General features: G+C 37.1%; 1 protein-coding gene across 9 annotated transcripts in view; it reads left to right on the top strand.

The window, feature by feature from the left end:
* The window catches only part of SOX5 (SRY-box transcription factor 5), a 995891-nt gene that overhangs the window by 12856 nt on the left and 968161 nt on the right, over positions 1-14874 (top strand). Inside the window, exon 1 of one of the 9 annotated variants that reach the window (XM_059185761.1) lies at positions 11637-12107. The exons of the other annotated variants lie outside the window; for them this stretch is intronic. The gene's annotated coding sequence lies outside the window, so the exon portion shown is untranslated. Of the gene's footprint in view, positions 1-11636; positions 12108-14874 lie in introns of those variants that run through there. 9 annotated transcript variants of the gene reach the window in all.

Genomic DNA, 14874 nt, shown 5'->3' with positions numbered 1-14874 from the left:
AAGCAGCTTTAAGAACAAGTTCCCTGAAAGAGTCGGCATAGATTGCGTTTGGCTTGAATCCGGACCTGAAGCCAGAGAGGTAAATGTGTTATGCAGAAGATCAGGCAGAAGAAGGCAGGACAGGAGTTGACTCTTTTCAATACAGGTGGCTATCTTGGGGGACACGAAGACATGCCCACCAATAATAAGTTCCCTGGCAGGCCATCACTGTGCCCTTTCTTCTGTCTAGCTTGAAATAACAGTTGAACTTGATTGATCGTTTATTATTGCCAGGCATTGTGCTAAGCAGTTTATTTTTATTTTTATTGATTCTTCCTAGTACTTCTCTAATTTAGATGCAAATGTTGCCCCATTATACAGGTAACATTGAGTTTGCCCAAAAGTAGCATAGCTTGGGTAGTGGTGGAGCTGAGACTTGAACCCAGAGTGGTCGATTCTGAAGCCTGAGCTCTTACCTATGGTACTACGGGAAGTGTATTTTAAGTCCTGTTGAATCATCCCTCAAAATGACTTATTTTCCCCTTTCTTTATAGATGCACTTCTGTTATTCAAAGATAGGCTTTTTTCAGCTTATTTCTGACCTGTGGCAAAGTTCCACAAACTAGTGTCTCTCCTTACAATCTGCTGTGTTTACCAAGTTGGGTCAATCTTCCCAGTCTTCCTGACATACTGTTTAAATCATGCAGCCCCTTTCTCAAAAATTCAAAGTGCCTGAGTCCTATACATGGATGGGACCTAGACTCTTAAGTCTGGTATTTTGATGGTCTTATAATCTATCTCCACATCCTGTATCTTTTCAGGCTCATATTCAAACTTCTCCCTTTGAGAATAATTCGTTTCTGATTTGGATTCAAGTGAACACAATTTCCCAGATGATTCCCAAACAATCTGCAACGCGTCAGCCTTATCAACTTTTCTCAGAATGCTCACACCAGAGGCCATCTCATTGCATAAAAAACCACCGCTCACACCTGAACTCTGTCTTACTCAGAGAAGTCTTCCAGAGTTGCTTTTCTCTCTGCTTCAAATTTGCTCATCAATTGACTTCTCTCGGTTCATGATCCGCTTGTCTATATTTCTGCTTTCTCTTTTTGTTTTGTCCCTTTATTCATTCAGCAATCAAACATTTATTGAACACTTATATTAACCAGATACCATATGAAATGTCAGTGATGTATGATGTAGGCATACACCTTCTACACAAGCAGTTTCAGTCTATTAGGGAAGATAAACCTTTCTTTATCAATTACCTGCATTTGTGATTTCAAGTTGTGCCACTCTATTTCACAGAAGTATATGCATTCTATAAGAGAAATGTGTGTTATATTTAGGGGACCCCAATAGAGGAGGCTGCCATGAGGAAGCCACATTTGAAGAATGACTAACAAGGTAAAGAGGACAATACAAAAAACTTTTAAGACAAGAGGGGCAGCATGTGCTGAGAATTCAAAGAGGGGGAGGGGTATGTTCTTGCAATTAGAAAGCCACCGGAGCTGGAGCCAGGTGACTGAGAAATGAGGCCCTAGAAGTAGGTTGGGATCAGATCATTAAACCTGATGCTCCGTGTTAGAAAGTTGAGTTCTTATAAAATAGGGGATGAGAACCTCACTGAATAGTTTTAGGCAAAAAACCAATAAAATTTGTGGTGATAGTGTATAGACTGAACTTAAGAGAGGCTATTGGTGTTATTTACACAAGAGAAAAATGGTGGCTTGGAATTTGGACTCTAGCAGTAAGTAGTGTTAGAGATGGAGACAAGAGGAAATACTTCAGGGGGAAAAAACATGGAAAATCACCTAATTTCAGGTGCTTTGTAAACTCTGCCTTCCAATCCCATTCCAGTATCTTACTGGGATAGTGCCTCTGGCAATTACCCATTTGTTTCCATGTTTCAAAGGTTCAGAAACGAGATGCAGGAGACTGTGTGTCTCCTGAGACCTCCCCTGACTGGATCTGTACCCGCTGTAACCCTTGACTATTCAGGCAGAGAGATTTGACACATGTAGTGCCTGCTGTCTGCATCTACGTGTATGTCTTTGTGTTTCTATGTGTTCTGTGTGTTCCTTTTGTATGTATGATCCCTTCATTTAGAGTTCCTGAAACCCTACCCATCTCTTAATTTCCAAATTAAAATTTACTTTTTCATAGCATCCTCAAAGAATATACTGACCGGAGTTCTCTCCTTCTGATCTTCTGTTATTTACATCTATAACTACTTTTATGACTTAATTATATATTGTACCATATTGTAAGCATGTTGTGAACATGTCTTATCCTTTGAGATATAATTGTGAGTTTGTGCTTTGGAATGTAGATTCTGTAGTTCATTATTATACCCCTGTTTTGGATCCTCATTTACCTCTCTTGAGCTGGGTAATTTACTTAACCTCTCTCAGTCTGTGATTCCTCATCTGCAAAATGGGGATAATTATATCAATAAGCAGTTGTGAGGAATCAACGAGAGAATGGATACAAAGTACTTAAAGCAATCCTTGGCACATAATGAGCTTTACCATATGATGACATTTTATGGTTATAAATGTTATTCTTTGAAATCAGAAACCTGTATCTTATTACTACTTTTGTCTACTTGGAGCTCAGTAAATATTTATTGAATTCAGATTTGAATTTAAGTATCTTCTTGCAAGGGGATACAAATATAAATAAATCTTGGTTCTTATCTGTAAGAATCTTGATTTGGTAGGGGAGCTAGTAACGTAAACTGGTATTTATATTATCAGTGTGATAGGTGTAGTGATAGACTATTTTGAGAGCACAGAAGAGAGGTTGGGAAATTTTCTAAGTGAAATAATGTATGAGTTGGGTATTTCATTAATCAATTAAATACATTAAATACATATTACCATAATGTATGTACATTGTGTAAACTCCAAGTTCTATAATAAAATAGTACTCCTGTCTTAGTAAGGATCATGCCTATCCCGATGCTACCACTTTTAACTCTGTATTTTTTTTTTTTTTTTTTTTTTTTTTTTTTAGAGAACGAGGCGGGTGTAGGAAGGGCAGAGGGAGAGACAGAGGGAGAATCTTAAGCAGGCTCTGCACCTAGTTTGGAGCCTGACACCAATGTGAGGCTTTATCTCACAATGCTGAGATCATGACCTGAGCCAAAATCAAGTCAGACCTTAACCAGCTGAGTTACCCAGGTGTCCCACAAGTCTCTATTTCTTGCTTTATTCCCCCCTCCCCCTTTTTAAGAAAGATTTTATTTGTTTTGCAGAGAGAGGGAGAACGAGCACAAGCAGGGGGAATGGGAGAGAGAGAAGCAGGCCATGGGGCTGGATCTCAGGATCCTGGGTTTATAACCTGAGTTGAAGGCAGACACATAACCTACTGAGCTAACCCAGGTGCCCCACAAGTCTGTATTTTTAAATCAAGTGTTTGCACCTTATTTTTCGTATCTAAAAAAAGTTATTTATCTATCTATTTCTTAGTATTCGGCTTTGTTATTCTACTCTTCCTCTACCTTGCCTTACGAAAACCACACATGTTCCTTTTCCCTTTTTTCCAATGTAATTTCATCCTTTCTTTTTGTGGGTGGAGAGGGGGTTAAACCAGTTCAGGAAACAGTTACATTGACTATGTAAATGTTATTTATCTCTGAGAATATCATCTGTTTATTACTTTTATGCTTTATACAACTTCTTTGGTTTTCTTGGAGTTAAGGATGATCTATATTCAAACCTAAAGTCTTACTAGGATTGTCTCATGTTGGCATTCCTATCAAGGCTTAAAACAGGTGTGTGGCACATCCAGGGTAGGTTTTAGGGGCAGTCAGCCTCGGTGGCAAGGACCATTTTATTACTACCATAATTTAGAATTGTTGGAGCCAGATGATAATAAAAAGCCCACTGACTCTTAGTTATATTATACTTTTTAAAATTTCTGCAGACGCCGCACCCCTTTATTGCCAGTGCTTGGGCACACTGCTCCCAGCAACATACACTTTGTAACACTCTGACCTGCGCTAAGTAGGGCAGGGAGTGGTGTGGGAAGGGAGGAGGGTATTCTAAGCAGGCAGTGCAACATAAGTAAAAAAGCGAGGAGGTGAGAAATGGCATGTTGCGTTTGTGAAATTACAGGTAGTTCTGTGTCAGTAGAACATGGTAGGGACCGGCTCAGATGAGGTTGTGATTGTTGACGGTGGTCAGATCAGGGTGATCTTTTTATCATAGACTGCTATTCACCAGATTCTGTCTTGTTGGCCATGGGGGTCCTTATAGCATTGAGTAACATGGTCAGCTTCGCTTCTGTATGAAGTAATAAATGGCATGTTAGCCAAAGAAATGGATATCTGGCTCCTTAAGTCAGCAGTTAAAATGCGATCTTTGCATATTTGGTGAGATGTTAATTCTTTAGGGGTACCCCATCAGTAAAATTTTTAGAGTACACAGTTCTCCAGAATGTGTGTGTATGTGCACACACATTCGTAATTTATGTACATGTGTTGTACTTTAGCTAATATTCAGGTCACAATAAACATTCAGAGCAAGGTTCTGTTTAAATGACAATAGAAGTAACAGTGGGAGTACATCAGAGTTCCCTGGACACTAACTGTTACATGTAATATGTATGCAGTGGGTTTACTGGGAGGGCTTTGGAGGGGCTGAGAGAAGCAGGATGGGTCTTAGGAGATGTTGACTGTGTCACATCTGAGGCTTCAGCTAGTCTATGGGAATCTCTGGAACTGGGTGGCTTCTTAGAGATGTCCTGAACTGAGGCAAGGGGGCCAGGCCTCTGTAGTGTCACACTGGTTTTGGATGTGGGCCAGGGAATGGAACTTTGGATGAGGGCATTTCTTAGGAAGGGCCTTAGAATTGAGTCTTCAGCAACCAGCACTCCTGGCAGCTGCAAAATATGGGCCACCAGGTAGCATCCCACAGCATCCACTAAACACAGCGTTCCAGATAATTTTTTTTCCTCTATTTTTTTTTTTAAATTCTTAGAGATTGTCCTTGAAATATGGCTAAAAAAGAACTAGCACTGGTTTAAGATATACAGTTTTGCCATCTTCCTGTGTTCATTTATATTTACATTATTAGTATTACTTGAAAATCCCTAGATTTTTGTTTCATTTTGTAAGAAGTCTTTAAAAAAAAAAAGATTTATTTATTTATTGATTTATCTGAGAGGATGGGGGAGGGGGGAGGGAGAAAGGGAGAAGATCTTCAAGAAGACTCCCTGCTGAGCCTGGAGCCTCAAGGCCTAATCTCATGACTTTGAGATTATGACCTGAGCTGAAATGAAGAGTCAGGTGCTTAACCAACTGAGCCACCCAGGCGTCCGTTATAGGAAGTCTTTTTGAAACACTTGTCCACTTTATGAGGATTAAGTTAGCTAAAAATTAGAGAATATAAAAATTAGAGAATATAAAATTATATTTCCCAAACCACATGAGATTATAATGTGATAAAATGGTAAAAGAAAATAGAATGGCATTAACATGGACTTCCTTCTGTTGTGAAATGAGGGTCCCTGTGGCAATCTATTAATAATTAGATGAAAACATAAAATCATACAGAAAACAGTATGGCATTTCCTTAAAAAATTAGGAATAGAATTACCATATGATACAGTAATTCCACTATTGGGCATTTACCCAAAGAAAATGAAAACACTGATTTGGAATGATATGCATACCACTATGTTTATTTCAGCATTATTTACAATAACCACGGTATAGAAGCAACCCAAGTGTCGATCAACAGATGAATGGACAAAGAAGAGGTGGTATATGTACACAATGGAATATTACTCAGCTATAACAAAAAAAATGGGATCTTGCCTTTTATGACCATATGGATGGACCTAGGGGATATTATGCTAAGTGAAATAAGTCACACAAAGAAAAGACAAATACTGTATGATTTCATTTATATGTGGGATCTAAGAAACAAAACAAACACAAACCAAAAAATGAAAAGCAAAAATAGAGCCATAAATAGAGAATAAACTGATAGTTGTCAGAGGGGTGGGCAAAATGGGTGAAAGGGAAGAAAATAAAGAAAAATAAAGAAAAATGAAGAAAATAAATAAAACTTCTAGCTTTGGATAAAAGTTATTTTTGGATTGAGGCCAAGGGAACATTTTGATTGGACGTAGGACAGCTGACTGTATATAGACATGTGATGGTGGTAGTGGTGTCTCTGTGCATTGCTTAGAGAGCAGGAATTCTTGCCCCGTATGTGAACAAGAGTATAAGCCTAGGTTTTTCAGGTTTCCAGATGGGCATCTAATTCACTAGTCTCCTAATTTTTTTAGGTCATTTATATGTACCATCAATAAAAGGATTATTATTTTACTAGTGGTAAATGTCCAAAAATAGAAATTAAAAGGGATTTTAATTCCTTTTAATTCCTTTTTTTATTCTTTATTCCCTCTTTATCTAAAGAGGGAATAAAGAATATTTATAGAACAACTAATATAAATAGATGTAATTTTTTTCTAGCATGCCAGTATATTATTGTTTTTTTGCCTCCACTTTGTAGACTTCTGAGCTCGGTTTCTAGAGAATAAGTTAATCACTAAATGGGGAGAAATTGTACTGGAGACAAATTTTGACTATTTTTTTGAGTAACCATGTTACTATTTAAATGAGATCATATGAACTCCAAGTATTAAAAAATAGATCAGATTTTAGAGTACAGTTGTGATGCTTTAAAATATTTTAAAACTCATGGAGGGACTGTGTGTGTGCATATTTGTGTGTGCAAGCTAGGGTCATAATGACTTAGCATTTCTTCTTGATTAATAATTCCTCATAATTACACCCATAATATATATTGTATGACTTTTTTAAAATTTACTAAAGGTGGCAGAAAAAATTAAAGGCATTTGGCAAGGATTTTAAGTGCAGAATTTGTGTAGATTTTTTGAGCTTTATTCTAATTTTATGAAGTAAAGAGAACATTAGTGGTTATTAAAAACAATTTGCCTTTATTTTTTCCAAAATATTTAATTTCATGCCACTAAAAACATTTGCCCTCATATTTTATTAGCTGTGTAATATTTAATGAATCTACCCAATTACAATAAGAAGTAGAATGACATAAACAGATTTGGCATTAAGCAGCAATTAAAGTGGTTAGAGTGGGTGTGTGTGGGTGTGCAGAGAAGACTTTTTGCCATTAGGGTGCCATGGCCAATAGTTTGTTTCACAGAAGGATGGGAGCACATTGATTACTCTGATAACCTGGTGAATGTAGCTTACCTAAGAAAGTTGTGCTATGGTATTAGTGATAACTTCTATGGAGTGCATTATGGCCGAAAAGCTTAGGGATTTATAAGGAGATTTTATAGGGTAGCTTGATTTATTCTGGAAATCATAGGTGGCTTCCAGGAAGAAGAGACATTTTGGTTGGGATATGAAGAGGGTAAGGGGAAGCAACTAGATGGAGGAGGTGTGGGTGAATATGGAATATGGAACGGCACGTACAGACTGACGTGGGCTACAGCTTGGAAAGCTGAGGAATTAAGGAGACCAGAGTGGCTGGGGTACAAAAAAGAAGGGCAAGTGTTTCAAAAAATGAAGCTGGAGGAGGAGAGTCTTGCAGGTGCTGCTAAGGATCTGGAGTTTGTATCAAAAAAGCAAAGGCAAGTTAAATGTTTCAGATTTGCATTTTAAAAAGATCACTCTGGGGGCTGCTGGGTGGCTCAGCTGGTTGGGCATCTGCCTTTGGCTGGAGTCATGGTCCCAGGGTCCTGGGATCAAGTCCTGTGTGGGGCTCCCTGCTCAGGGGGAGTCTGCTTCTCCCTCTCTCTCTCCGCTCTGCCCCTGCTCTCTTTCTCTCTCTCTCTCTCACTGTCAAATAAATAAAAACAATCTTTTAAAAAAATTAAAAAATAATTAAAAGATCATTCTGGCTGTTGTTTGGAAGGTGGAATGGATGGGGCCGCATTTATGTAGTGATTAGGTAGTCTAAATAGAAATGTCCCTGTCCTCAAGATTATTCATTCTACCATTTTGGGGGGGCTCATTCTGCTATATAACTAAATAAGTCCTTGAAATACTTGATGAAAAACAGAACCTAAATTTATCACAGGTGTAAATCTTTTCAATACTCAGGAAGACTTGGACCTGTATTTTCTATAGTGCACTTTGCTTACCATTGTCTCCCTTTATATTTGTATTTATATTCATGATTTCAGCACAATGTATTTTCAAGACAGTAGAAAAAAAAGGAAAAGTCACTCTTTGAAGCTTGTACCATGCTACTGAATTTCTTTGAAAGGACAACAAGTGTGTTTATTTTATCACTATCGGCCTAAAAATTAACCATGAAACATCATTCTCCACTTTTAAACTATGTCTAACAAAGAAATGCTTTATTGCAACTTCATCAATAATTCAAATGCAACTTAAAAGAAAGTAGGGCAGCATAAGGAAAAAGAGCACACTTGTTCCATAATTGAGTCGATTAAATAATATTGAGTCCCATTGTCATCTTTATATTGATGAAACAACTTTTATAAATACAAAGTCTAATAAGTAAGACCTCAGAATTATGAGGCAATGTCATAGACATTTCTGTATTTTTTTCTATTATAGAAGACAAGTAGCAAAAGCAACCTTTACTAGTGTGCAGTAAGGAAGGAACAGTTTTTGAAAAGTGCTCTTATTGGGATTTTAGTAGTTTTCAAGCCTGTGCAGTAATAGCCAAAGCTATTTTGAAACTGTGCATACATTAGTGTTCTGGTGCAGCATGATACAATAATGTGTGAAAAAGTATACGATCACACCTTGTTTAAATTTGCAGTTTTTGTGCATAATCCCACAGTGAGCTCTTGTTAGGTTTTGACTGCGTATAGGAGAGAAAAAAGTTTATGGAAGCCCACAGATTGGGGTTGGATGTAAACATCTGACTGTGGAAATAAGAGTTTTTGTTCTTTATTGAAGGATCAAGAGTTAAGTTTATGTTGTATATAATATTTTGCAAATCAACCTACAGTTAGTTTTACCCAGAGGAAGCTTTAGAAAGTACATATATAACCATCCTAATGAAAATGCATATCTGCTTATTTCATATCTGCAGAGTATGAGTGAAAAGGACCGAGTCTGATTTTTAAAAACAATTGTGCTATCATTTATGCATTCATATTAATGTTGTTTTTCAAAATTGTCACCCAGAGAAGCAAAACCCTGATTCCAATGATGCCCTTGTTCAAAACATTTTGGAAAACTTCCTCTCAGAATTGTCTTTTGAATCATTTGCAAGCCTGACTAAAACATCCATCTCATTACTTTCTATTCGTATTTTATACCAAGATTCATCATCCTTTTTTTATTCACCAGAGTTGGCTATAAATGTCTCTCTGAAATGATGAAAATGGCTAAAATTGACTTTCAAATTATGAAATTTGTCACCATTGAGGATATTTCGAAGTGTGTATGCATGTGTGTGTGTGTGTGTGTTACAGACTTAGAAAGCACTTTCAGAAGGTGGTAGAAATACTGTGGCTGATGGCTGATTTTTTAGAGTGAGTGGTGTTCTAAGGGGAGCCCTATGAAGGGAAAGCACATGAGGATGACATGGTATGTTTGTATAAAAACCAGTCACATTACTTTTTAATGACATTGGATGTTGGTTTTTACAATGTATACAAAGAAAAATGCAAATGATGTCTTTTGGAATGCAAGGCCAAATACCTTACACAATTAGTAGCATATTTTATTATTAAGACAATTAAAGGATTAAAGCAACTACAATACTAATCCTCTGTTGGCAGATTCTTCAGATAATGGTCCCTATGTGGGAATGTCTCTGTATAATTTTATTTAAGTACTACCATTCACTGTCTTATCTGTAAACATGTGTGTTTTTATTAGCATCTTACATAATTCATACTTACTTTCATGTCATTTAAAGGTACTATTTGGTAGCCTTTGAAATTTTCATTTTAGTTGACCTCTTCACAGAAGTAATTGACTCAGTTTTTGAAACTATTAGTGCTTGTTTTCTTAACCATCACTAAAGAACCCGGTTACATGTGCTTGAAATATAAGATAATTGAATTCCAGACGTTTTCTTAATTTAAGAAATTTGTGGCCATTTGGTACCACTCACACAATGTTACGTGTTGAATGATTTATGAATAAAATAAAAATGAAGTAGTAATGTACATATGCAGACATTCACCATTTACCCCCATTTGCACATCTTTATTCTGTTCTTTCTCAAATGGGGAGGAAATGAAAGAAACAATTGCCAGAGAGACTCAGTTGAGTAGTTTTTATTTTCTGAGTATTAGAGTTGTAATTAGTGCTGTTTAATAGGATAGAAAACAATTCAAATGAATTTTTCTGTGATCGGTTTTTGTGACACTGTACCCTATTGCCTCTGACTTCCAGCTTTGGGCATTAATGATAGGGATCAAATGCCTATTTCAAGAATGTCATCGGTTGCTCTTCAAAAATTGATAGATTTCAGTGGGAAGCTGTGTTCGAATATGACGGTCTCGTATTCACTTTTGTGCTACTTTCTGGTATAGCTAACTAAGAAGACAATAAAGTCTTCTTGTTTAAGTGGGTATGTTTCCTATGTAAATTTTGTAGTCTGATTTGTTTTGTACTGATTGCTTTAGCTATGATAACATTTCTTCTTTACTGGTTTCGTAGTACTAAATGGGTTTTCTTTTCCCGAATGCTTTTATCCTTGACTTCCCTAAAAATTTTAAAGCACAGAGTTTATCCAGGAATTGTTCTAGACTAATAGTTACTTCCCTCTTATTAAACATCTTAGATTGTATTAATGAAATTGAGTGCTATTTTGTTTTTGCAGAAAAGCTAGTTTATCGAAAAGGGGGAGCAGTTTTGAGGTACTAAATCAAACTGAATGAATTGTATGACACCTTTAATTCTTTGGTAGCTTTACCTATTAAGTGTCATGGATTTTTCACAGATGTTGTTCTTGAAACTCTACTGAAGGAAAGTGTAATATTGTGATAATGTTAATTTGCAATATGATTATTAACTGAAAATTTAAAAAATCTGTAATGGATTAGAAAATAAAATCCCAGTAGCTTTTTTGTTCCCCAGTAAGAAGAGTAGATTCAGAAAGCTTGTATTATAAATGTAGCATAGTAGTGCTTACTAAAAGTTAGGAGTTTTATTCTTGTAGGAGTTAGGCTAGTAAGTAATGTTTATATAATCCTGATAAACATTTCTCCATGACTGAATTTTGAGTGGAAAACTTTGTTTCCTAAAAGGCTGTATGTGGAAGAAAAAAAAAGAGAAGAAAAATAGGGCCTATCCCGTTTGTGAGTAGTGTGTGTGTGTGTGTGTGTGTGTGTGTGTGTGTGTGTTTAGATAGAGTTTAATACCAACTAATGCCAACATCTGGCAAAGAGATGGAGAGCTGGGAATTTGCTGCTTGAAACCCTGGGACAAAGTGTTCTGATCTGACCAGCAAACATAGCTGTGGACTTGAACTGGAATCTTCAGGGGCAGAAACGTCTTAAGTGTCTGGAAAATTGGCCTGTTGAGTCACCATGAAGGCACTAAAACAAAACTAATTTTAAGCAGGTCAAAGTTCAGTGATTCCCTCTGGAATTCAAACTTTTTTTAAGAGTCTCATGTTTAAGTGAAAAGGGTCAAAGTTGATGCACTGTTACAATGTTTTGAATGCTTTCCCTTAAGAACAGCCACCCAAGCCGGGATTAGCATGAGGAACTGCAAGGCTGGCACTTCAGCGTCTGGGTTAAAAATATTTTAAAGCAGTAAATGCAGTCAGTACAGAGAGATCCCTGGGAGCCTTTCTATTCAAAAATGTGTGAGCTCAGGGCAGCGACTGCAATGTAATTTAGGGCAGTGTATGCTTCATAGCTTTGGAGAATATTGCTTCCCACTAATGTTCCATCGGAGGATGGTAGGATAGTAGTAATTTTAGAAGGTAGTATTCCTGTTTGTCTTACATCGAAAACTTCAGAATAAATAAAGGGACCTATCAACTGAGCAAGAAATGTAACTATGGAAAAGTACCAATGAATCTAAATTTGAACTGAACAGATACAAAATCAGCATGGGTGTAGGAATATTTTTAAGGAGGAGGCTGCAGCAAAAGCGACTTCCCAGGGAATGGACCTCACAGGTATGTACCATGTGTGACACATAGACCGCAGAAACTTTTGAGAGAAGGCCTTGTCTACAGTGTGGTGCTTTAGGTATGACCTGATGTCATGCTGTTAGATATTTGAATTGAGGAATTATTTTAGAAAATGGAAACACAGGGGATTTAATTTCAGTAGCTGGAATTCAGATGATATCTGAATATCCCGAGGATGCCAAGCAATTAGCTAGTCAGAAATCCTTGAATGAGATTGTATTGGGATCATATGATGGCCTCACTGTGAAGTGAGTGATTCCAGGACTTTTGATGTTAGAATATTATATTCTGCAGCTTATTGTGATTGACTAGACTTTTTCTGAGGCTGAAGATCCTGTTGCTGACTAGGATGAGACTTAAACAACATTCTTAGACATTGAAAAGAAATTATTATTTTATGGGTTATGTCTAGGAAAGGGGAGAAGAACATTTACTGTGTGTTCAAATTTAGCAGCTCAGCTAAAAGCTCTGGCGTAGCTATGAAATTTGGCTGGTATCCATAGTCTCCTAAACTCCTTATAAAACTTTGGTTGTTCTTATTAGCTAATTTTTTCCCCCCCTGGTACCAGTTACAGAATAACTCTGTTACTTTTCACCATAAACCTGTGATACTCACTTTGAAGAAGCTTTACTTATTCAGTTACTTATTCAGTAAATATGAGTTATTCTAACTTGAGAAATTACATTTTGCACTGTGTTTACTGTGTCTCAAGAGATATGAGCTCAGTCATGTCTGTTTATTTTAATGAGATAAGTCAGGCACGTGTGATAATTTTTACCAAAATGCAGAATAAAAATGCATGAAAAAGAAGGAAACGCTGAGTTATTATTGTATGACATGTTAACTCTTATACAGTTTTTAATAAGAAAGGGATTTGAGCTAGACTGAAAGATGAGAAGATGTCATGCATGTTCTATGTGGTTCCTTTAGGTTACAGGTTAATAGAAAGCAGTCTTTGATTGGATTCTTGAACTCAGTTATGTTTATAATTATTAATACTGTGAATCCTGCTTATTTTAATGTAGTGATGAAGAAAGAAAAATAAGAGAATCAAATATTAACAAGGGTTAAATTAGAAAAGCTCAAATGCCAAATGTTTTCATAAACTGGTGCTAGGATGCTGGTGCTGGGATAGTTTTAGAGTCAGTTCTTAGATTTCTTTGAATCTTAATTATGGACCAGAATTTTAAATTTCTGTGCAAGGGATTCCAAAAACAAAATTTATTTACCATCTGAACTGTATGAAGAAATCATTTAGAAGCCTCAGTATGTTCAATATTCCAATTTATTTTAACTCCACGTGACGAGTTAATAGTTTTATCACAAGTAACCTTTAAAAAAAAATGGTCGTAGCTCTGAACTTTTGCCCCTCTGTGTGTCTTTGCAAGGAGAGCTTTCAAAGAGAAGAGTCTTAAAGCTGTCTGATAGTAAAATATCCTGATCCATTTTCGTTTCCCTCCATCTCCAGGCTCTGTGAGCTGTTAAACTTAGGCTAGCTGACTGCTGGCTCTCCATGCTGTGCTGATCCTTTTGTTTAACTGGCATTTCTCGTAGCTTCCCCACTTAAACTAGCTATCAGAATCCTATAGGTCAACCAGATAGTTTGCCTTATCGCAAGCTCACCTGAAACATCTTTTGAGGTAGGGCCTGTGATTTCATGACAAATAGTCACCTCAGTGGGGAGTTGCAGAGCTCACCTCTATCTTCCAAGGGTTCACCATAACCTATAATAATAATTTGGTGACACAAAATGCTTCTTTTTATGCATTACCTATTTCCAGAGGCCTAACTTAGGTTTGTATCAAAATGGATCTCACAAACAGTACAGCTTCCCGCTGAGAAGCAAAGTGCTACTGAGCGACTTTCTGTGATTCTTTTGGTGGCCTCTGGGAGGGGTGAGGAAACGCTGGGGGAGTGAAGCAATTGTGGGTGGCTGCTCGAGGAGCTAGGACAAACCCTGGTGGAGAGTGGTTTTCAAAGGCAGAATAGCTTTATGGAATTGTCGTATCAGGAACAGAACTTTGTTCTCTCACCCTTGCGACGAGGCACATTTTGGAACGAGTCAAACAGCAGAAGTGGTTACAACACATACCTTATTTTTCTGTATGATTTTCATACTTCATGCTCTAGCAACAACGACAGCGCTTACCCAGGTGTAAATACACACATAATAATACAGCACTGGGAAAGTTTTAAACTTGAAGTGTCCGTTGAGAGTCTTAACTCCTCATCCCAGAATCCCGGGTCATCCCAGGGTTAGTCCAGTCGGAAAAGCAAGCAAAGTTAATCTGTCAGTGTGTCTCATCTTTAACCATTTTTAAATTACCTAGTATCTACCCCAAATATGCTAGGCTCCTTTATTGTCCTAGTTCTTTTCACAAAAGAAAGCATATACAAATTTATCATTTCTTTCTTTCTTTCTTTCTTTCTTTTTTTTTTTTTTACTTAACTATACCCAGGAGTATTTGTACTTTAAATAGAAACGTATGAAGGGTTGTTTTTCATAAACATTTACTAGACTTAGAATTTCTGGCTCTTTTGGTCGTTGGGGATGGGAAAATACAGCAATATTATTTTGCAGAAGGGGTCTTCCAGCGAGCCCTCCCTTCACACCATCGAGGCGAAATCGCCATTAGAACTTCTGGGAACTGATTTGAGCCCGAATATGGATGGTAAATGACCTGCGGTTTACAATTCCGCGATGGGGATTTCTCTACTTTGCCACACTTTAGGTTCTGCGGCAGCTTCCGA

The sequence above is a fragment of the Mustela lutreola genome, chromosome 8 (genome assembly GCF_030435805.1).
Source record: "Mustela lutreola isolate mMusLut2 chromosome 8, mMusLut2.pri, whole genome shotgun sequence".
Lineage (NCBI taxonomy): Eukaryota > Metazoa > Chordata > Mammalia > Carnivora > Mustelidae > Mustela > Mustela lutreola.
This window is presented reverse-complemented; position numbering and strand designations above follow the sequence as displayed.